Consider the following 21,449-nt stretch of genomic DNA (forward strand, 5'->3'; position numbering starts at 1 on the left):
AGAACTTGTCTACATTTTGCCCATTACCTGAGATTCTGTTAGACTGAATTTAAAAATGATGGACAGATTAATCTGGCAGAGGAAATTTTAAGGCAGCTCAGCATTCAACCAGTTGGAATCTTTTAGCCAGGTTTACTCTGAGAATCAGACTTTAAAACTTACAGTTAGGCCCCAAAAGTGCACATAAAACTGGGGCCAAGGAAGGTGCTCTTGTTGAAGAGATTAAAGCTCCTAAAGAGATGCTCAGTATATTGCATGAAGACAGTAGGAACATTGTCTTGAGGGCATCTTAGGAGTTGGAAAAGAGTGTATGGGAGTGACCTGCTTCCAAAGGGGGGACTAGGAAGTTGTTTCATTAGGATGAGCCATAAAGGTACTCAGAGGCCACAAAATTTGTGATTCTAAAGGGTTGAGATATTGTGTGAGCTGAAGCAGAACCTGGCATTATCCACGTGGTAATGGATCTGCAGAAATGTAGGATGCTTGAGGTAAGGGGACAAAGACACTGCCATTAAGATTTCAGAGGCCTGGGAGGCCAGCCAAAATGTAGCAGAGCTGGAGTCACTGCAAGCTGCCCCTGAGAGGGTGGTTCGTGAAACTGTGAAGGTGATGCAGATGTTGGAATGGGGACCCCAGGAATTAAGAGATGCCAGTATTCAGGGCAGTTTTTCAGGAAAACTGCTGGCTGTGAAGATAGCCAAACTAAAAGGGAGCCCATGTGTGGCCACAACAGACACGGTCAAAGGGATAGGGCTACCCAAACCCTTTGGAAGTTGAAAGGTACAGGACAGGCTGAATTAAGTTGTCTGCAGGGCATGCCAAACAAAGTTAGCTGCAGGGTGACTTGGCCACTCAAACCCTCTGTTTGGTCCTTTATCACCTGTTTGTGTCAAGTCTGAACATTCAACCCCACTCAAGGCTGAACACTCGACTCCCACCTGTCTGGTGCAACAGAAACCCACATCTAGCCCCTGCCCCATCTGCCTGAAAGCAGAAGAAGACACCCTTAGCAACTACAGCGTGATCCAATTGCTGTACTCCAACAAGGCAGCTTGCGGATCCAGAGACCCCATTAGATTTGGGCTCTAAAAATTCCCTCCTGCCCGGCCCCTCTTTGTCTCTCTGTCTCTCTTGCTCTTTCTGTCTCCCTGTCTTGCTTTCACTCTCCCTTGCTCTTCTCTCTCTCTCTCTCTCTTTCTCCTCTTTTGCACTGCCGCAATAAAGCTCTCTTGGTCACTCCAAGTGTTGTGGTCACTTTCCTTTCAGAATTAACATCTCAAATTCATGCACCTCGATGTTGTTTGAGGAGTTAGGGGCAGGGTTCCAGGACCCTGTTTGTGTTTTGGTCTTACTTGATGCCATCCCTTCTTTCTGTGACCCTATTCCTCTCTTTTGGAAAGGGAATGTTTACTCGGTGACATGGTATATTACATATATTAATTTGCTTTTGGCTTTTTATAGGGGCTCATACTGAGAGCTTGCCGTAAGTTTCAGAGGAGACTTTGAACTCATATTTTCGGGCAATGCCGAAACTGATTAGACAATAGGACTCTTGGAGATGGACTAAATGTATTTTTCATTGTGAGATGGACATGATATTTTAGGGTACAGGGGTATGATGCTATGGTTTGGATATGAGGTATCGCCCCAAAGCTCCTGTGTTAATACAAGAATATGCTAAGAAAATGATTAGAAAATGAGAGCGATGACTTAATTGGGCCATCCTTGTCTGAAAGGCCTGAATGGGTGATGACTGCAGGCAGGTGGGATATAGCTGGAGGAAATGGGTCCCTGGGGGTGTGCCCTGGAAGTATGCATCTGCTCACTGACCCTTTACCCATCCCCTTTCTCTGTGTCCTGATCCCCTCATGAGCTGGGCATCTCTCCTTCTCTGTGAATTTCCCCCATGATCTGTGGCCTCACCCTGGGCTGTCTATGGAGTTCTGTCTATCGACCAAGAGCTCTGAAACTGTGAACCACAAATAAGCTTTCCCTCCTCTGAGCTGTTCTTGTTGGGTATTTTGGTCATGGTGATGGAAAAGCTGACTAAAACATCCCTTAAAATGGTTTTAGAATTTATCCCCTCTTTTCCAGTCCTGACTGTAATTCCTTGAATCATCATCTCTTCCTTGGCAATAGCCACCTAATTTTTCACCCATCTCTGTTTTTCCCTCTCTAATCCTGGTCTGCAATACTTCTGCTTTATAGATACAAAATCCTACTCTCTGTCCCCCTCTCTGCCACGTTAAAATCTTCCATGTCATCCCATAAAATTTCAGTTTTAATTAGCTTTTTCACTGCTACTAAAAGACGTGACAAGAACAATTATAGGAGCAAAAGTTTATTTGGGGAGCTTACAGTTTTAGAGGTCTCAGTCTTTGGATGATGGACTCCCTTCCTCGGGGCTGGAGGTAAGGCAGAGAAGGGTGACAGAGGAAAGCAGCTTTGGACACAAAACCAAGAATCAGAGAAAGAGACAACTCCACTCACCAAGAACAAAATACACATCCCAAGGGCATGAAAAATTTCAGGTTGGATTTTAAATTCTTTATCATGATATTCAAAATCACTTATAACTTTACAGTCTCCATCTCTGACACTGGTCCTCATCTCCACCCTTCATTCTCCTATGATCCTGTTGTCCCCAGAATATCCCATGCAGATTGATGCCTTGACGCCTTTGTGTAGGTAAAACATCATCTGTCACCAGCACCTTCTCTCAGTAGCTTTTCTCAATGCGCCTTAGAAGATAGAGTTAATTATTCCTGTGTGCTTCCCAAAACACTTTACAGGAAACCTCTCTAGAACTTTTCCCACTGCATTATAATTAGGTTTTGTTGCCCGTTTATCTCTTTCTAGACTCTGAGACTCCTTGAGCAATTAGACCAGGACCTAGTCACCTTGGTATTATGTGCTTTATGAACACCTTGAACCTAGCACTGAGGAGATGCTCAATAAAAGCTTACTAGCTTAAATTGAGATAGATGAGCCCCTGAAGCCGCCTCTCAGCTTGTATTTCTCCTGTTCCCTATTCCTGATCAGCCCTTATTGACATTTCTGTTAGCAAATTAGGACACAAACGTGTTTGTAAACATGTAATGTGTCACACACATAATGCAGAATTGTGATTATAATACATTGAGTGATTTTTAAAAAGACATTGACCGTTATTTGAATCATTCTTAGATCTCTCACTAAACAACAGGAGACTGAATAATCTCCAGCTCCTCTCCCATAGTTCTACTCAGTAGTGTCCCCGATTGTAAAATGAGACACAAATTTTGTTACACTGTATTCTTGCTCCTTTGGAAAGTGATCTTGCAGAGGTGAAGGTTTCTTCTTGGCTCTTTGACTATAACCTTGACCAGTGCTTTGCATGGATCCAAGATTGAGTAACCCTTGAACATGATTTCTTACTCTGGAGGTTCTTGGAAACTCTGCAACACTTGCCTGTGTGAATAAGCCCAGGTTCATCTCCTGGAGACATATGGCCCAGAGACCTCCGTTCCCCCAGCTGACAGCCAGCACTAACAGAAAGATAAGGGAGAGGCTCCTGGAAAGACCAGCCCTCCCCGATCCATCAGCCGATTGCAGCTGTATGAGGTGCCACTTGTGACCCTCTTAAGAACTGCCCCTGAGGATCTCATGTTAAATTGCCAATCCACAGAAGCACGAACTAATAAATGTTCATTATTTTAAGCTACCAAGTGTTGGGACAGTTGCTGCACTAGACACATGACCTTGAGCAAGTCACGTTACCTCTCCAGCCTCCTATCTTTATAAGTGAGAAGATAGAATCTAGGACCTGGCTCACAGGACTGTTGTGACGGTGAGCCAAAGTATGAGTCTTAAACCATTAGGAAACTGTAGATTTATTCTCTCTAAATATGAGAGTAAACCCTCATGGTGTCGAGTGGTAGCAGGATCCAGCTACCATAGGGGACAGTGTCCCAGCTGGACCCCCATGTTCCTAAACTCTCTGCCAGGTCCTGAATTATCACGAGCACTCTTATCAGATACACTGGACTTTCTATTTAAAGCCCAGGACTCAGGGTGAGCTGAGGACTGCAGAGGCACATCAGGGGAAATAAAGAAATTGATTTTGAACTTGTACAGGGTGCCAAGCAACGGCAAACACATTAGACCACTCAACTCTCCAAGGCTGATATTATCATTGTCATTTCAGACAATGAAAGAAAAGTTCAGAGTCTAAATCATCCTTCCTACAATGTTAAAGGGGCAGAGCTGGAATCTGAGCCCTTGACTCTCTGATTCCAAAGCCTTTCTCCTCTACCACACTCCTGCCTGGAATCTGGCCCAGAGCAGGGCTGGGATGGCTCTGGCCTGGTCTTCCCTAGCCAGGCTCATCTGGGCTCCCTTCTGGTCTCCAGATAAACAGACCTGGAGCACAGACAGAGAGAGATCTGAGGCTGGGTATAACTGTCATAGGAGAAATGATAGAAGGAACCAGAACAGATACACTGGGGAAGAGAAAGCTCCAGGATGTGTCTGCGATCTTCAAACATTTGAAAAGTTGTCATCAGGAAGAGAGATGACGCTTCTGAAAGCCTCCAGGGTAGAAGTAAAGGTGATGGATGGTAATGACAAGCAGACAGACGTCAGCTCAATAAATGGAGCCTCTTGTACCAGGAAGAGCCATAGAAAGGGACTTCTTTGGGAAGATGAGAGTTCCTCATCCTCACCAGGGTGACCGAGAACATGGCAGTGACAGTATAGTAGCGCAATGCTGCCAATGGAGCTCAAGGGTTGATGGCAAGAGAACTCAACTCCCTTACAGCCTGACAGCTCAGAAACTCTAACTTGGTGGTCTGCCTGTATTCTTAATGCCCAAATCTGACTTGAAACAATGATGCAATCAGGACCTCTACCCCCCACCCCCCAGTGACATCTATGTCTCCGTGTAGTTTCACAGGAAGAGTTGTTTAGTCAGCTCTTGTGCAGCTGTGATTAAAAGACCTGATCACAACAATTGTAGAGAAGAAAAAGGTTATTTGAGGGCTCACAGTTTCAGAGGTCTCAGTCCATTGGCAGCTGGCTCCATTCCTTGGGGTCCAAGGTGAGGCAGAACATCATGGTGGAAGAGTGCGGTGGAATGTGGCAGGGGAAACGGCTCACATGATGATCAGGAAGTGGAAAGAGACTCCACACATCAGATATAAAATATATACACCAAAGGCTGCCTCCACGACCCCCTCCTCCAGCCACACCCCACCTGCCTCCAGTCACCACTCAGTTAATCCCATCAGGGGATTAATCCACTGATTGGGTTAAGGCTGTCATAACCCAATCATTTCTCCTCTAAACCTTCTTGCATTGTGTCACAAGGGCTTTGGGGGACACCTAATATCTAAACCATAACAAGAGTCATAGTCATTGCTGTGCCCTACAAAGCCCTACCTGCTGTGGCCCTGTCTCTCTCTGGCCTCTCCAGGCACCTTGGTCTCCTTGCGGTGATTTGAGTGGGTCAGACACCTTCCTGCCTCAGGCCTTTCCCAGTGGCTTTCCCTCTGCTGGCTGCCTTCTCACCCAGACAGCCCCCCAGTTGTCTCCCTGAGCTCTTGCCGTGGGCCCTCCATCCTAATCCCAGTGAGAACACCCTGAGAATTCTCTTAAAGTTATTAGCCACCCCTACTTCTCCCACTTCCAATTTTAACCTTAGTCTGCTCAATTTTTTCCCTGGGGCTTATAAGTTCATAACATACTAAAAAAAAAAATGTGTTGATTATGCTGAGATTTTCTGTCTACCTTCCTTCACTAAGAGGAAGGACGGGGATTTTTTTTTTGTCATTTTGGTCCCAGTTGACTCCCGAGCACATAAACAGTCATGAAATGAGTATGCAAGAAAGATTTGTGAGTAAAGGAATGTGATTCCCTTTCATTCTCACTCCCCCTGGGAGGAGCCTTTCTGGAAGTCTAAGTAAACAGGCTGGGGCTGGTCTCAGGATAGCACATCCAAAGCCATCTGGAAGAGGAATCTGATGGTCAGAGCCAACCAAGGTTCTACCCCAAGGAGTCAGGAAGACAAATTGGCTCCTCCAGGGACAAGCTGGAGCTCAGCAGCTGTGATTTCCTAGGTGACAATGGACAGACGGGTTAATGAGGAGGTAGAAACAGAGAAATGATAAAAAGAAGGAAGTTCCCGGAAGCCTGGATGATAAAAATCACTGACCTTCTATTGAGAACTTACCAACACCAGGCACTCTTTCAACACTTAAACAGAATTATATCTCACTGTCTAATCAACCCTAGGAGATAGGACTCATGGTTAGCCCCATTTTACAGATGAGAAAAATAAGGTGTAACAAGTTCAATACTGTGCATATTTATATGACTGCTAAATCCTAAATATAGAGCTCCTAACAGCTGTGGCTTCAAAGCAAGTAATGTGAATCTCAAGCCCACAGTCTTACCTATTATATTCTGCTGCCTGAAAACAACAACATTTAAGTGCTAGACTCTGAATTGCATGTATAACTGTGATCAACCCCTAGTCAGACATCTTTCTGGTACTGATTATGCCCACACCTGTTCTGCCAGTGATGTGGTCTATCCTGACTCTATACAAAGGCATCTGCTTCCTGTGACATGGGTACTTTCTGAATGATGTGGCATTCAGCCCGAGACAACTTTGCTACTGGCACAGACTAGATAAAAACACGAGCATTTGGACTGTGTTTTAAAACTTACAAATAGAAATATTTTTATTTGATCCTCATAGCAAATATGTGAAGTCTCATAAGCAGTCTTTTAAACAAGGGAATTCTAGCACACACAGCTAATGAGCTCTGACTGGAGACTCCAAACCCAGTCCCTTGGCCCAAGGTCCAAGGCTTTTCCCTAGGACACCATGCCGCTTGACTACTGAAGAGCGTCTGCTGCATTCCAACCTCTGGTAGTCCCCTGTCCATCAGAAATAGACTATTATCTCTGGGTCACTGATATGAGATCAGAGAGGAGTTGAGCCTCATGCAACTCTATCTAGGTTTTCACTTCCAGGGTGCAGATGCAAAGTTAGAAAAAAGTACACATCAGGCTTCATTTGTTGACTGTATACAATGTGTTAGGCCAGTGCTGTCCAGAATGGCAGCCACTGAAGCAACTGACACGTCACTATTGTCACTCTTCAGTGAATTTATTAATTTAAATTTAAATGAATTTGTTAATTTAAATTTAAATTTTAAAGCAGAAACTGTGCAAACTATTTTTCCATTAAACAACTCTTTTATTTTGGTAGAACTCAGTTTCACTTTGGCCTTTGAATTGTGTGAGATAATGCAGTTGTATAGTAATGTGACTGCTCAGTACGAGTACGATTTCCATCATCCTGTCTTAACACATCACTGATCTAGTCAGTGTCCATGGATTGATTCAGTTTAAAGAATTTCTTTTCTGCATAACAATATAACACTGTAATGTGTATCTTTGAATAGTTTATGCTGACAATCCCAATTACTGTGATAACCATGTAAATTGTAATTGGTAATTAAATTGAAGTTCGTAGACTTCTTTTGATTACAATACAATTAAACTATTTTTAGTGTAAAAAATATTTATGGACAAATTTTTTTTCCCACTTCAAATGAAGACAGTCTACACATGCATAACTGAGTGGAGATGCAGAAACTAATATTATGATCAGAATGATGAACAGACTGCGGGGGGGTGGGGGGAAGCATATTGTTAACTTTACAACGAGTGGCAATTGCAGTTTTCTTCCACAAAAGAAAATTGTAAAAAAAATGATAACAGATATTTAAAGCCAATATTTAGTGAATTTGATAAGTTCTTTATTAATAGTTAAAAATAATTGACTAAATTAGCTACCTGACATTGGCATTGAACATCAACCAAAACTTTTAAATAACTTCACAGAATCTGAGCTTGCAATTTGGGGTAGCTACTAAAGATATTAGATTCTCATAGATACACACAGAGAGACCGAATATTTTTTGATATAGTGATAGTAAAATTAATTATTGTTTGTACTATGGAAATCTCATTAGGAACTGAAAACTAAAAATAATATTTAAAAAAACTAGAAATTAAGACACCAAAAAACTGCCAACATAATATGAGACCTTTTTAACAATAACCTTTGTTATTGTTATGAAATATGAAAAACTGAAAGAACTTTATTTCAATTTTAAATAGGTTTAAAAATAACAGAGATGTTGCACAATTAATACTTAAGGATAAATGTTGTTTCAAAATGCTTTACGAATTTATAAGCACGTTGTCAGTTCCTGGTCTAAAATGTAAACATATTCTACATATATCAAAGAAGAGTTTTACTTAGATGTTAAGTTTAAAAGTCTCTATTAGGGTATATCTCTGACTACCCTAGAAGTTTAGATGTTTTAAAAATCCAGATTTATTGGAATTTTAAACAACAGACCAATACTATGATTATTACTGTGTGATATCTATTGGCATTATTTGTTTTCTTATTTTATGAAAGGTGTCATTTGAACATTTGTCAACACTCTTTAGTAAATAGGTGTAAATGCCATGAATTATTGCCTATTTATTGATCTATGAAACATAGTAAAAGACAATTCAGTGAATTATCTTATGGGTTTTACCCAGTTTTCATCAGTTGACAGTTTGATTAAAAAACTATTGTAATGTTAACTCCAATTCAAGATATTCTTGAAAGAAAATTTACTAAATTAAAGAAGGCCAAAAAAAAAGTTAGTTGATTTACATTTCCTAGCCAATATCACACTACATATAAACAAGCTAAATTTGAAGTTTTGTGGAAAGGAAAAGTTTATGACCCAGCAAGACCACTATGAGAATTTTCTGAAATTAAAAATTCCATTTTACAAATCAATAATAAAGATGCTACATATTCATTCAATGTAAATCAACATGCAGAAGATTTTAATTGAAATCATTATGGATGTTTGACTACAAAAACCATGAGAAGATGTTATGGTTTAGATGTGGTGTCCTCCCAAAGCTCATATGTGAGAAAATGCAAGAAGCTTTAGAGGAGAAATGATTGGGTTATAGTCTTCATCTAATCAGTGAATTAATCCCTGGTGGGATTAACTGAGTGGTAACTGGAGGCAGGTGGGGTGTGGCTGGAGGAAGTGGGTCATTGAGGCATGCCTTTGGTGTCTATATTTTGTATCTGAAGAGTGGAGTCTCTCTCTTTCTGATCCACATGTGAGCTGATTCCCTCTGCCACACTCTTCCACCATCATGTCCTGCTTCATCTCAAGCCCCAAAGAATGGAGTCTCTTATGGACTGAGACCTCTGAAACCATGAGCCCCTAAATAAACCTTTCCTCCTCTACAGTTGTTTTGGTTGGGTCTTTCAGTTGCAGTAGTAAAAAAGCAACAAAAACAGAAGAATTTGAATATTATCTTATTGATATTGGTAAATTAAAGCTTTTTCAATGGATGCACCGCCATTTTGAAGCCAGTGTTACTCCTGAGTTGACCCTATAGTCAGTGAATTTTCTGTGGACAGATATAGTTTCCAAATGCATAGGCTTTAGCTTTAAAATAAAATTAATTGCTCTAAAATTGATGAGCCAGTTTTGTCAATATGGAGTTGAATATTAAATAAAAGTGATGTCAGTGTTTAAGTCAGTTTTAGAAGGAGTTTGGGCATGTAATTCTACTCTTCTTGAGAACACATTTTATGAAATGTAAATATGGGTGAAATATTTCCAATAAAAATTTAGCTTCCAAATTAACATGTGCTAAAAGTGTAAAATATCCACCAGATTTTAAGGAGTTTGTATAGTAAAGCAAGTAAGATCTCATTCATAATTATCTATATTAGTTACTGCTGAAATGTTAACATTTAGATATATTGGGTTACATAAAATACATTATGAAAATTATCATATCGTTTTGCTTTTTAATTTGGCTACTAGAAAATTTAAAATTCTGCATGTGGCTCACACCATGCCTTTATTAGCACCATGTTAGGCAATGAGGGTATAAAGATGAATGGGAGCTCAATCATTCCCTCCAGCAGAAAACTAAACCCTGGAACAGCACGTTGTAAAATGATGTGGAAGTCAAGAGATAGACTCCAGAAAATGTGGAAGTAATGTCAGAGAGAGCATCTGAATCAGACTGGGGATAATAAGGACAAGTTCTTGGAGATGGTGGTGATTGGTTTTGGCCTTAAAAGGGAAGCAGGGGTTAAATAAATGAGAATATAAATAAAAATGACTCTCTAATGGAGTGGTCACTATTACTGAGTCTGTCGGGTGAAATAGTATACTGTACCATGTGGAATAAAAATCAGTTCTGGTGTGGTAGGGTATAAAGTTTGGGAACTTAGTTGGACCAGGAAGGACCCAGATCCTGTTGAGATTGGCTGTTATTCTCTGGTGGTGGTATAGAAGGACACCTAGGGGACCCACAGACACTGGTGCTTTGAGGTGTCCCTTTCCCAGTCTAATTCATTAGGGGAGGGGCGGCCTGCTCATTTTCAGTGGTTGGTTGAACAGAGTCAGTGGTAGGGACTTTTTTGAGAGATGAGTTCTTAAATTCCTTGGCAGTGGGTTTCATACAACTGCATTCAGGCCTTCCTCATATACGATGCTTGAAATTCACACTATAGATGAATTCCACAGGGTCTGCAGTCTTCAATTTCAGAACTTATTTCTCTAGTCGCAATCTGATACATGTTATATATTTATGTGATTAAGGGTTCAGACCTTCCCAGTGAAATGTAAGCAACATGAAATAAAGACTCTTGTCTTTCTCCTAACTGCACTCCTACTACCCATGATAGAATCTTTCATGTAGCAGGTGCTCAGTTAAGACTTTGGGGGTGGGGAGTAATCACACTAGATAAGATGGCGACACCTGCTGGCATCATATAGTATTGTAGTCTGGCTCTGCTGCATTGTGTAACTACCTGGATATGACACCTGAGGACAGCAAATTCCAACTGTACGCAATCTTTGTCTCTGAATGATGCCGATTTAACTGGCTTAAAAATTATAGCAAGTAGAAAGTCAAAGGAGATAGGTAAACACATATCTAAGAAAAATATGAGTCAACCTAGTATAATAGAAGAATAAGAAACCTTAGATCCAGGTCAACGTGGGTTTTAATTCTCAGCTCATATATTTACTTGCTGTGCTTAATTCCTTCATTCATAAAAGGAAGTAATCAGTATTAGCTTCTGCATAAGGCTATCAGGGCAAAGAAATGGAGAGCAAGTGGTTTTTGAACTTATTTTTGCCATCTATTTCTCCTTCATTTTGGTGTAGGAAGATCCCTGGAGTCATTCTCATGCATGCTGATTTTAGAGAAGGTGGTTCTTTGCTCATCGCATTATGGGCCATTTCCTGGCCTTGAGCTTTGAGCAAATAAGTAAATGCATAGATTGCTCAGGCGGCGGAGATCAGAAGCCTCCCTCAAGAGGTTTTCCAGGCACAAGGAAATCAATCTCAGTTGTCAAGCAGCTTCAAAGCTGATTACCTTGAAATGAATGACCACATCTTCTTTCCAGGTCTCCATCTTCCGCTCATTCAGAGGATCAGCCGCAATACATTAGATCCCTAATTAAGAAATATGATTATTAGCAAATGACTCCTTTGAGCAGAATAGGAAACCGCTGTGCAAGCCTTGGAGCAGATCCACTGGCAGCCACACAGAGGAAGCACATGTGGGCAGGGCTGACGCTGCCTTAATAGCTAGTGGTATCCGGATTGCGTTTCACCACTCTGCGGGGAGAAATGAAGCCTGACGCTGGGATCAGTGCGGCAGTGGAGAAAGGGAAACTTGGAGTCTGAGCTGTTTGCTGTTCAACTAGAACTAGTGAAAGGAAATGGATGCTTCCTGGGCAGATTGAAAACACAGGCCCTTCCAGTAATAATAACAAGGCACTCGCAGGGTGAAACTAGCTCCTCACCTAAAAATAATGATGTCTATGGAGTGAAGCCCATCTCGATTCAAATTCTCTGTTTCTTCTTACCCATGTAGCCTAAAGTGTGTTGATCAGCCTCCCTGGATCTGGGTTTCATCATTTGTAAAACAGGATTATTAAGTACATGAAATAAATAATCACTGGGGGTTTCCAGCACAGAGAAAGCTTACAAGCCACGGCAGTTTCTTTCTCCTTCCCTTTCTCTGTGCAGTGCTCAGTGTCTTTACAGTTCCTGATCCAGGGTCTGGAGAGTTGGTAGCTACAAAGCTTCTGATATTACTCATGTAGCCAGACATGCAAAATATTGCCAGACATAGCTTTTATTAGTGAGCACATGCAAGGTTTCAGGCAGATTCTTAAAGGGCTCTTTAAAATCTCTGGGATGTATTGTCCTCTTATGATCTGGTCCCAGCCTTCCCTGCACCCCCATTGCCTACCCTCTTCTCCCCATTCACTGTATTCTAGTCACCTCAGTCCTCTCTGCTCATCAAACATGCCAAGAATCTCCTCTGCCCTCCCCCCATCTTCACAAAGCTCTCCTCTGGTTTGGAGAGAGACACTTCTCACTGTGCCTTCACATGCCAGACACAGGTTGACCTCTCTCTTCCTTTTCTTGTGAAGTCACTGACCCCATCATAAGTGCCCTACCCTTATGGCCTGATCCAACCCAAATGATCTCCCCAAAGCCCCACCTCCTCATACCACATCTTGGGGGTTAGGACTTTAATGTATGAATTCTAGGGATGGTGAACAAAAGTCAGTATGTAGCAAAATCTCTGTTTTATTGCACTCAGAGTATTTATGCTAATTGTCTTCCTGGATTCATTCCCTTATTTATGGGCCATGGAAGACTGGACCCTCAATGAGTGTAGAAATTTAGTCTTATTCACCACTGATTCACAATTAGAATAATAATTGGTATATAGGAGGTGTACCAATTACTGCAATGATGGATGGATGGATGGATGGATAGGTGGGTGGGTGGATGGGTGGATGGATGGATGGATGGATGGATGGATGGATGGATGGATGGATGACTTATAAATGAATCTCTGTGGGCTGTAGAAGAAAGGTTGATTTTCTCAGTTTATAGTTGGGAAAACTGAAACCTGGAAAAATTCAGTGCCTTGAAAAATGTTTCTGAACAGGTTTAGGAGCAATCTGCAGAGCTGAACATCTAAATTCAAATTCCAGCTTTGCCATTTAAAAACCATTAATTTTGGTCAACTTACTTAGCCTCTTTTTCATTTTTTCCCTCATCTGTGAAATGCTAATCGTAAGTGAAACATCCATATACATGTGATATGTAATTGACAGCCATTAGAGCTGTTCATCAATATTCTGGTTCTTCTTCCATGCCCCTCCTGAAGTCAGGTGTGGCTATGAAATGTGAGCTCAAGGGGTGGGGTCATTTCCATGTGGAAGCTTTTAAGAGTCAAAGTGCAATCTTTTTCTCTTTCCTGACATACAATCTGAAATATTGCAAATGGTGTTCATTCTATTGCCCTGGATACTGGGATAAAGAAAACATGCATCAGAATTCCTATGGACCAATCAAAAATATAGAAAATGAGTGAGAAACAAGCCTGGATAGGTGTCATAGCCAGAGTGCAGTAGAGTTAGATTATGGTACTACATGTGACCAGAAGATGCTATCATCTTATCTAATGTGATCACTTTTTTTTTTCAAAATTTAGTAGTTTTTTTTTGTTGTTGTTGTTGTTATCACAGCATAACTTAGCTGAGCCTGACTAATTCACTGAGTTGAATTCTCTCATGAGAATTCAATGGGTTTATGAAAATAACATGTTTAGAAAGTATCTGGTGTTATTAAATTGATTAAGTGTTTATTTTAGTAGATTGATTAGTAAGGATTCAAGAGATGTGAGTACACAAATGTAGTGACAGAGGACATTGACTCTGGAGTCCGATTTCCTTGTTTCAAATCCCAGTAATTTTCATACTAACAGTTATGGCTATAGTCATGTGAATTCATTTTTTTCATGCCTCAGTTCATTCATCTAAAAATGGGGACAATAGAATACAATGTAATGGGACATCACATTAAACAATATAACAATGTAATGAAATGTGATAAAATGAAACAATGTAACAAAGAACCTAGCCTGAGTCTTGACACATGGAGTAAATGCTCAATAAATATTAGCTCCTATTGTCTGAGTATCCTGGCATATTTTTTCAGAGAAAATGTATTATAGCTATGCCTACCACTGACATAATATCACTGAATAATGTGAAAAGAGCCTCATATGAATATGGCTAAATGATGACAACTTGGCAGACAGAGAGGAGTAGACTAATTTGTCTGTATAGCTGCAATAATCCAGATAATTTAGTCCATGCCCAACAGCTCTCAGCATGTGATTAACATTTCTCCTATTCAAGTGGATGGAGGTAAAGCAATCAAAACTAGGGGGAAAGAAATAACCCTGAGAAAACACCATTATCGGCTATTTTCTGGGACAATAATAATAGCCTTTATTATTTCTTCTTTATTCTAGTCTTCTACTGAAAATTGCAAATAGCACATGCAATTCTGATTTCTTTGAAAAGAAATCTAGTTTTGAAAGGAAAGGGAAACCCAACAATGGTGAGTAAATTTATTCATCTTCGTGAGACATGAACTATGGATTATTATATTCAGTGCATGAGTGGAATACCAAGTGAAGAATGTTTGATATTCAAACTCAGTGACTCAATGAACTCAAATGGATTAGCAAAATTATTTTAATAATCAGATTATGGGTGAGGACAGGAAATCAAAAAAACACAAAATGCTTTAATCTCTGGGTCAAGATAAACAGGTAAAATATAAACAATGTACATTTAGGATCTGCATGCTAACTGTACTAACCGGGGAAAGGAATATTTATTTCTTACCTTTCTATCCCTCAAGAGAAAAAGATAAAAATGTTGGAAATTCATCTTGTTTTATGTGAGGATTTTATGATTTAATATTGAAGAAAGATTTTTAACGTAACTATGCTTTGGGTTTGTAAATTCTCTTTAAACCACCACCTTATTACCTACTGAAAAGGGTCCTTCCATATCCAGGCTGCTCCCTATGTTACCAACACTGGGGAACATAAAATACCAAAGAGCAGCAAAGTATTGTCTAATTTTTTTATCAGTCTTTTTTAGACCTTAATAAATCAAAATGAAGGCCCAGAAGTCTAGACAAAGTAGGTTTAAATCTGAATTCTCAAATTACTATGTAACCCTGGGGAGTTCCTTTGTGCCTTGTGTCTATGAATTTCATCACTTTATAATGAACATAATAGTATGTAGATCATGACTTCTGTAGGGAATTAGTAAATTAATATATCTGGTACATAATAAGTATGCAACAAATTTTAATGATTATTATATAACTTGTGTGTATTTTTCAAAACTCTTAACAAAACAGATGGAAGGGAGGAATAATACTAATAACAATAACACATAATACTTTCAACATTGCAAGTTTGATTTTAGGAATTTTTTATATTACCTCCTGCCTGGATCCTTGAAGCAATTCTCTGAGAGATTCCTGGGTAGAAGTGAAATGACTTCCAAGGTCACACAGGTAGTGAGTGGTACAACCAGACTAGGAATTCTGGTGATCTGACTCCACAGACTGCCTCTTGAGTATTAAACCTATGTTCCCTTCTTTGAGAATGATGTCTGAATTCCTCTCCACTCAAAATAGAATACACTCTGGGCCAAGTCACATTCCAGCTCTTGAGACACAATGATAAAGAAGAAAAGCAGGGTCTCTCTCTCATAAAGTTCATGATTTCCATAGGAAAACCATTTTCTAGGCATGTCTATGTTCATTTTACTCTGATCCACATAATTCAACAATATTTTTTAGGTCTCGGGATCTTTGCTATATTTTTTTTACCTCTTCCCCAGCTGGAAGTAGCTACATTTAACCCCTATGATTCAGCACCATGGACAGCTGACAAATTCTAAGGACCCTAGACCATATTTGAAGTTTTCCTTTCAGAATTCATGAAGATCTGGTGCTTCGGAACACACGCACACATACACACACCAACTCAGTGTGCAAAAAAAAAAAAAATCCTAAGAAGAAACCTAGAAACTACCAAATATGAGTCCAAAATATCCACAAAGCCACATAGATGAAGTCAACAACTAAATTCCTACAATTTGGTCTATTTATAATGAATCCCATTTCAAGTATGTGGTCACCATGCATTGCATGGACCTTCTGGGACACAAATGTAGTCTATTCTGGCAATTCCTTAGATTGGAAGGAAGGAATATCTTAAGTAGTTTGATTTAAGTTCCAGAGAAATCCCTCATCTAGTCAGGGAGATATATTTCCTAGTGTTTTTTTTTTTTTATCATTTCTCACTTCCTCCTACCTTCTATAGGTTAAAGGTAAGCTCCAAGGTTAGTTAGGGGAGACACAGGTCTAACTCACCAGTTCTCTGCCTTAGACACTGAATTTCTTTGACCTCATTGAATACATTAGAATTCTTTCCGGCCTATCAGTGTTTATTAGATTTGATACTGCCCCATTCTGATATCCAGAAGAAGGTGACTCATGCTCAGGAACGTGTTACCATCCTCTAAGGACATGTCTAATCTGGATGATTTCATCTTGTCTGGGAGATGTTTGCTAGGTGGAGAGTCCCCAGGGCTTGAGGAAGGAAAACTTTCCACTTGCCAGGCTCCTCAAGTCCTCCCCAACTGAAGCAGCTAGGAGGGGTATCTTTGAAAGTGAAAGAATGTGACATTGTGAGGGGCTACAGACTTACAGGCTTGACCACCAATGTCCATATTTATTATATGATACAAAGCTTTTCAAGGAAGTCTCTATCGATGTAAATAAGGCTCACCATAAGTCTCTCTCCTCTAAGATCCTTCCAACAATTACTCAGTGTCTACCACTGACTAGCTGTGTGATCATGGGAAGTCGGTAGTTCCTGAGCCTCAGCCACCTCATCTGTATGATGAGGATGCTCACTGAGACATTGCGGAGGGTAATGACAGTTTGTCTCCCCACAGTGTGGAATAGAGGCAGGCAGGAAATGAGGCAAAGGGGGCTGAGTCACCTATGGGAGCTGAGATTTATGTTTTATAAGGAAGAATTAGTGAAATCTCCCTACAGATAGACAGAAGGGCTTTTCTTGTTTCTGAAAAAGAAATACTTCAACTATTTTAATGTTAGAAGACCATAGTATTTGGAATAGAATGTCTGATCTCAGTCCCATCTCTGTCACTACTGACCTAACATGTCTCCCTCCCTTCCCAAGGTTTAAATTTTTAGGTTGCAGTGAGATGGACAACGGTGATCACTCTGTCTGGGTGAGGAATCGAATTAGCTATTTGGATTAGAAGATGGAGAAGCAGGTGCTTCATGGTGGTTCCGACTGCAGGGGCTAATGATGCCCTGGTCTAAATCCTGGTTCCACCATTCACCATCTGAGAGACGGGCAAGTCCCTTCAGTGCTCTGAGCCCTAAATTCCACATAAGTGAAACTAGAAGACTACAAATAACTATTTTGTGAGTATATTATGATAATTAAAAGTATTAATTGGAGTAAAGCACTGTGAACAGTATCTGAGAGCTCAATAAATGTCAGATAGATCAATCACATGCTGAACCACACAAATTAGTCCAGGCTCTTGGGACAAGTGGACCCTTTTCTTAATTCTCAGGTACAAGCCCCAGAGAGAATGCTTTCTCCTTTGTGGGCCTGTTTATCATGGAATCAGGTCTCTTTCTCTCTCTCTCTCTTTTTTTAAAACTCATGGCCATTTCTTGCTTGGGTGATGACTCATACTTTGGCATAATTGTAGGAGAGAGAATTCACATCAAAAGTATTTTGCTCTATGCTACACCAATGTATGGAGGTAGAATTTCATGGAGGAGAAAAATGTGGGCGGAGTCCAGGTGAAGGAGGAGGAGCCCTGAGGCCCAGGTGGTTTCTCCCCACTCACACAGCTAAGCCAGATGTCCCCTGATGCAGCGAGTCACACGTCTTGCCCGCTTGCCAGTTGACATCAGTCCAGGGCCTGGAAACACAATGTGAGTCACCAGAAAGAGGAGATAATGGGTCTGGAAAAGCTTAAAAATGGAAGGGGAGAGAGACCCAGGAAGGAAGCTTCTAATCAGGAGAGGCAGCCATTCTAGACAGCTTGTGCCACCGTGAGAGGGTTACAGGAACACTATTAAAATCTCTGCCTGCAGGACTGTGATCTGTAGTGCCGATGGTAATTCTCATAAAGGAGAATGGATTTACTAGCATGTTTATGGTCTTGGCTTCCATATCTTTTACCCATCCCCATTCCAGGAATTTTTTTTTTTACATTTTTCAGCAATTAGTGAAACTTTGTCTTTCAGTTCTTCAGGTTTTAGGATAGAAATCCAAAATACTGCCAAGAATGTGACAAGAAGAAATTAATCTAAAAATTGCAAGCGTGGTGTTGGGGATTTAGCTCAGTAGCAGAGCGCTTGCCTAGCAAGTGCAAGGCCCTGAGTTTGGTCCTCAACCCTGAAAAAATTTTTTTCAAGGGTTTTAAGTTAATAATGGTGTGGAGGATTTCATGAGGAGTGGGCTACAGACCATTCATGAGGTGAGAGAATGGCGGGGAAGCTGAACAGGAATTCTAGAAAGCTCTTGGAGGTTATAAAGTGAATCCCTGTTGTTGGTCTTCAGGAAAGCCAGGCATTGTTTGAAATTCCCTTAAAATTCTTTTTGATTGCTAGATGGGATTTTAAAAAAATATGACTATGAAATATACAGAGACTGGCCCCAAGTCCAGCACTCAGGTCATGCACTTGCACATTGACCATTAGAACCCCAGCCCCATGCAATGCAGGATTGAGACTTGTAAGCTCCTCTATTAAAGGTAAACCCCTGGACTCTACTTAAAGGTTGCTACAGATAGCAAATAAGATAAGCTTATTCAAATTTTGAGTACCAAGCTTAAAGAGATTAAAACAAAACCTTCAATCTCTTCCTACACAGAAATTGGAGTCCTTTAATCACACCCCTTGTCCCCTGTGGGGAGACAGGTCAGTCAATAGATGACCTGTTTAAATTGGATGAGAGTTGACACGATGTTCCCAACATCAGGGAAATTACAAAATGTAATGATAGGAAATGTATATCCCTTGAGACAGCTGCCGGAAAAAAAAAAATGGTTTTCTCCTTTGCCCAGAAATATCTGTGCCGAGCATTCTCCGGGAGTGCAGATGCAATGGAGGCCAGCCCCAGGGCTTCTGAGGCCAGTACTGGACAGCCACTCTGTGAACACACATCACTGCTGTGTGCTAGACCAAAGAATTGATGAGAGTGTCTTGACATATAGACGGCAGCCTGGCATACAATCCAAGCCTGAGCTTGGATTTGGAGTAGAGACAGTCAGGAGATCAGGTCAAGCTTAGAAGTGATCTACCAGCCACCCACTCACCCACAATAGCCCAGCCCCCATAGAGCCAAACTTCATATCAGCACCTCCAGGGAATGTTTTCAAAATACACATTCTTACATTTCACTTTCCAAGACCTTATTTCAAAAGATCTCAAGTGTGACCCGAGTGTGACGTTTTTTCATAAGCTTTTCCTGAGAAGTATGAGTGTATGAGTGTACCTTTTTCCCCCATATCTTCACCAACATTTATTGTTGCTTGGATTCTTGGTAATTACCATTCTGTCCACTAGCCGAACTTCAGAGTGATACCTCAAGTATCACTGACAGCCACCAGTTCTGTCCATCACAACTACCTATTCTCTCTATCGCCAGCCAACTGAGAAATTGATTCCACTTGCCACAGAGTAGTCAATCAAGGATTTTTTTTTTTTCGTTTCCACAGAAAAATCTGTCTGGGACAAAAATGAAGAAAAATCTCCAGGTCTCTTTTTAAATATTCTACAGTCTTCTTTATTTTAGTTTTCGGTGCACTCAACATCTTTATTTTATTTTTATGTGGTGCTGAGAGTCTTCTTTATTTTAATTTGCATATAAAAAACAAAGAAGAGCTTTATTGTATATACAGCCTACATTAAAACAGCAATGTGTTTTCTCTCATAGGGGTCTTCAAGCAGATCTTGAGAGGCACTCTTGTAGCCCCAGAAATATGGTGTCATATGCCCTGAGCAGGTGGCAGGGGTTGAATGGGTAATGGAGAGAGGCAGAAACCAGAAGCAAGCAACCCCATCAGCGTAAAGAAATGGTCCCCTTCCAAGTTTGGGCTATAAAGATTCTTCAAGGTCAATCTAGAAAACCAAAGCAAGACCAGAAAAGACAGAGTGATAACTCAAAGACAGTGAGTCCAGTGATTTAAAAGCCCTGAGTGATAAGAGCCAGGAACAACCAGCATAGAAAGATTGGGGCTTTGACCTTCATTGGCCAATCAAAGAGATGTCATCTCTGATCAGCAGCTCAGTGAACCCTAAATGCAGGCCCCTGGACATCAGAAGGAACTAAGGAACTAGTTCAAAGAACAGATTCCCAGGCCCTGCCCCTTCTCCAGTCCTTGCCATCTTCTGTCTTATTTATGCTGGTCAATCAGTCAGTACATAAACATGTTATAAAGGCCCCCCTAAATTCCTGCTGGTTTATTAACTGCATGAAAACAGGGACTGCATCTGCCTTGCATGGCCTCAGTGTCTAGTATAAGACCTAGAAACAGTATCTATGCCTTGACCTTTGAGGTGGGCACTCTGAAGACAAGGATTAAGAAATGTGCTCCCTGCAATTCAAGGTTCAGCGTCTAGCAGGTAGACAGACAAGACGTCCAAAACCACAACATCATAGCAAATGCTCTGATATTTACAAACACGTTTTACATACCAAATTCCCCCACCCAGAAGCAGACCCACTGTCCCAAAACACCAATCTAACCATTTTACTTCTAAAAGACAGTCAATTAATAGTCCTCCATACCCTGTGGCTCCTCTTTCCAAAGATGGGTCGGTAGGATCTACATAGATAGATGTCTGGGAAAGAACCTTTTATGGTAAAATGACTTTAGAATTCTCTAGGATAAACTACATGAAATAAATCAAGTTTATTTAATGCAAAATTTGTCTGAGACTCTATCATACCAATGTATGTTGCCAATCTCTATAAGGCAAAGGGTGGCACTCGACACTTTTCTTGTTTTTATTTGTGGACTCTTGTTCTTGTATGGCATGTCTTCAAAGATAGTGTTTAGATGGCCAAATAAAGAAGGTTCCTGAATATTTCACATCCACCCAACCAGGATTCCATTCAATCATCCAAATGAGAGGTTCCTAGTTTCTTGAGTTCCCTCCATCTCTGATACCACAGAGCCCTCTTTCAATATCAGAGATCAGGTACTCTAAGCGTAGTATGGCCATAGGATAAACACAGAGTGCCTTCTTTATATCTCATAGGACAACCAGGTAAAGCTTCTTCTTTGAGTGTCTTGATTGGTTTATTAACCTCCTGATGCAGGTGTTGCTTTGGTTGCCTGGCAACATGATGATGGAGACTGCTGATTCCCAGAGGAGCCATAAATG

The 21,449-nt window shown here is 40.7% G+C and overlaps 1 long non-coding RNA gene across 1 annotated transcript in view; it reads left to right on the forward strand.

Moving 5' to 3' along the window:
• LOC120887834 (uncharacterized) overlaps nt 1-21,449 on the forward strand; it is a 60,451-nt gene that overhangs the window by 34,315 nt on the left and 4,687 nt on the right. Inside the window, exons 3-4 of the long non-coding RNA XR_005731119.2 lie at nt 14,449-14,537; nt 17,212-17,462. This is a non-coding gene — a long non-coding RNA (uncharacterized LOC120887834). The remainder of the gene's footprint in view (nt 1-14,448; nt 14,538-17,211; nt 17,463-21,449) is intronic.

Source organism: Ictidomys tridecemlineatus, chromosome 6, assembly GCF_052094955.1.
Source record: "Ictidomys tridecemlineatus isolate mIctTri1 chromosome 6, mIctTri1.hap1, whole genome shotgun sequence".
Taxonomy (NCBI): domain Eukaryota; kingdom Metazoa; phylum Chordata; class Mammalia; order Rodentia; family Sciuridae; genus Ictidomys; species Ictidomys tridecemlineatus.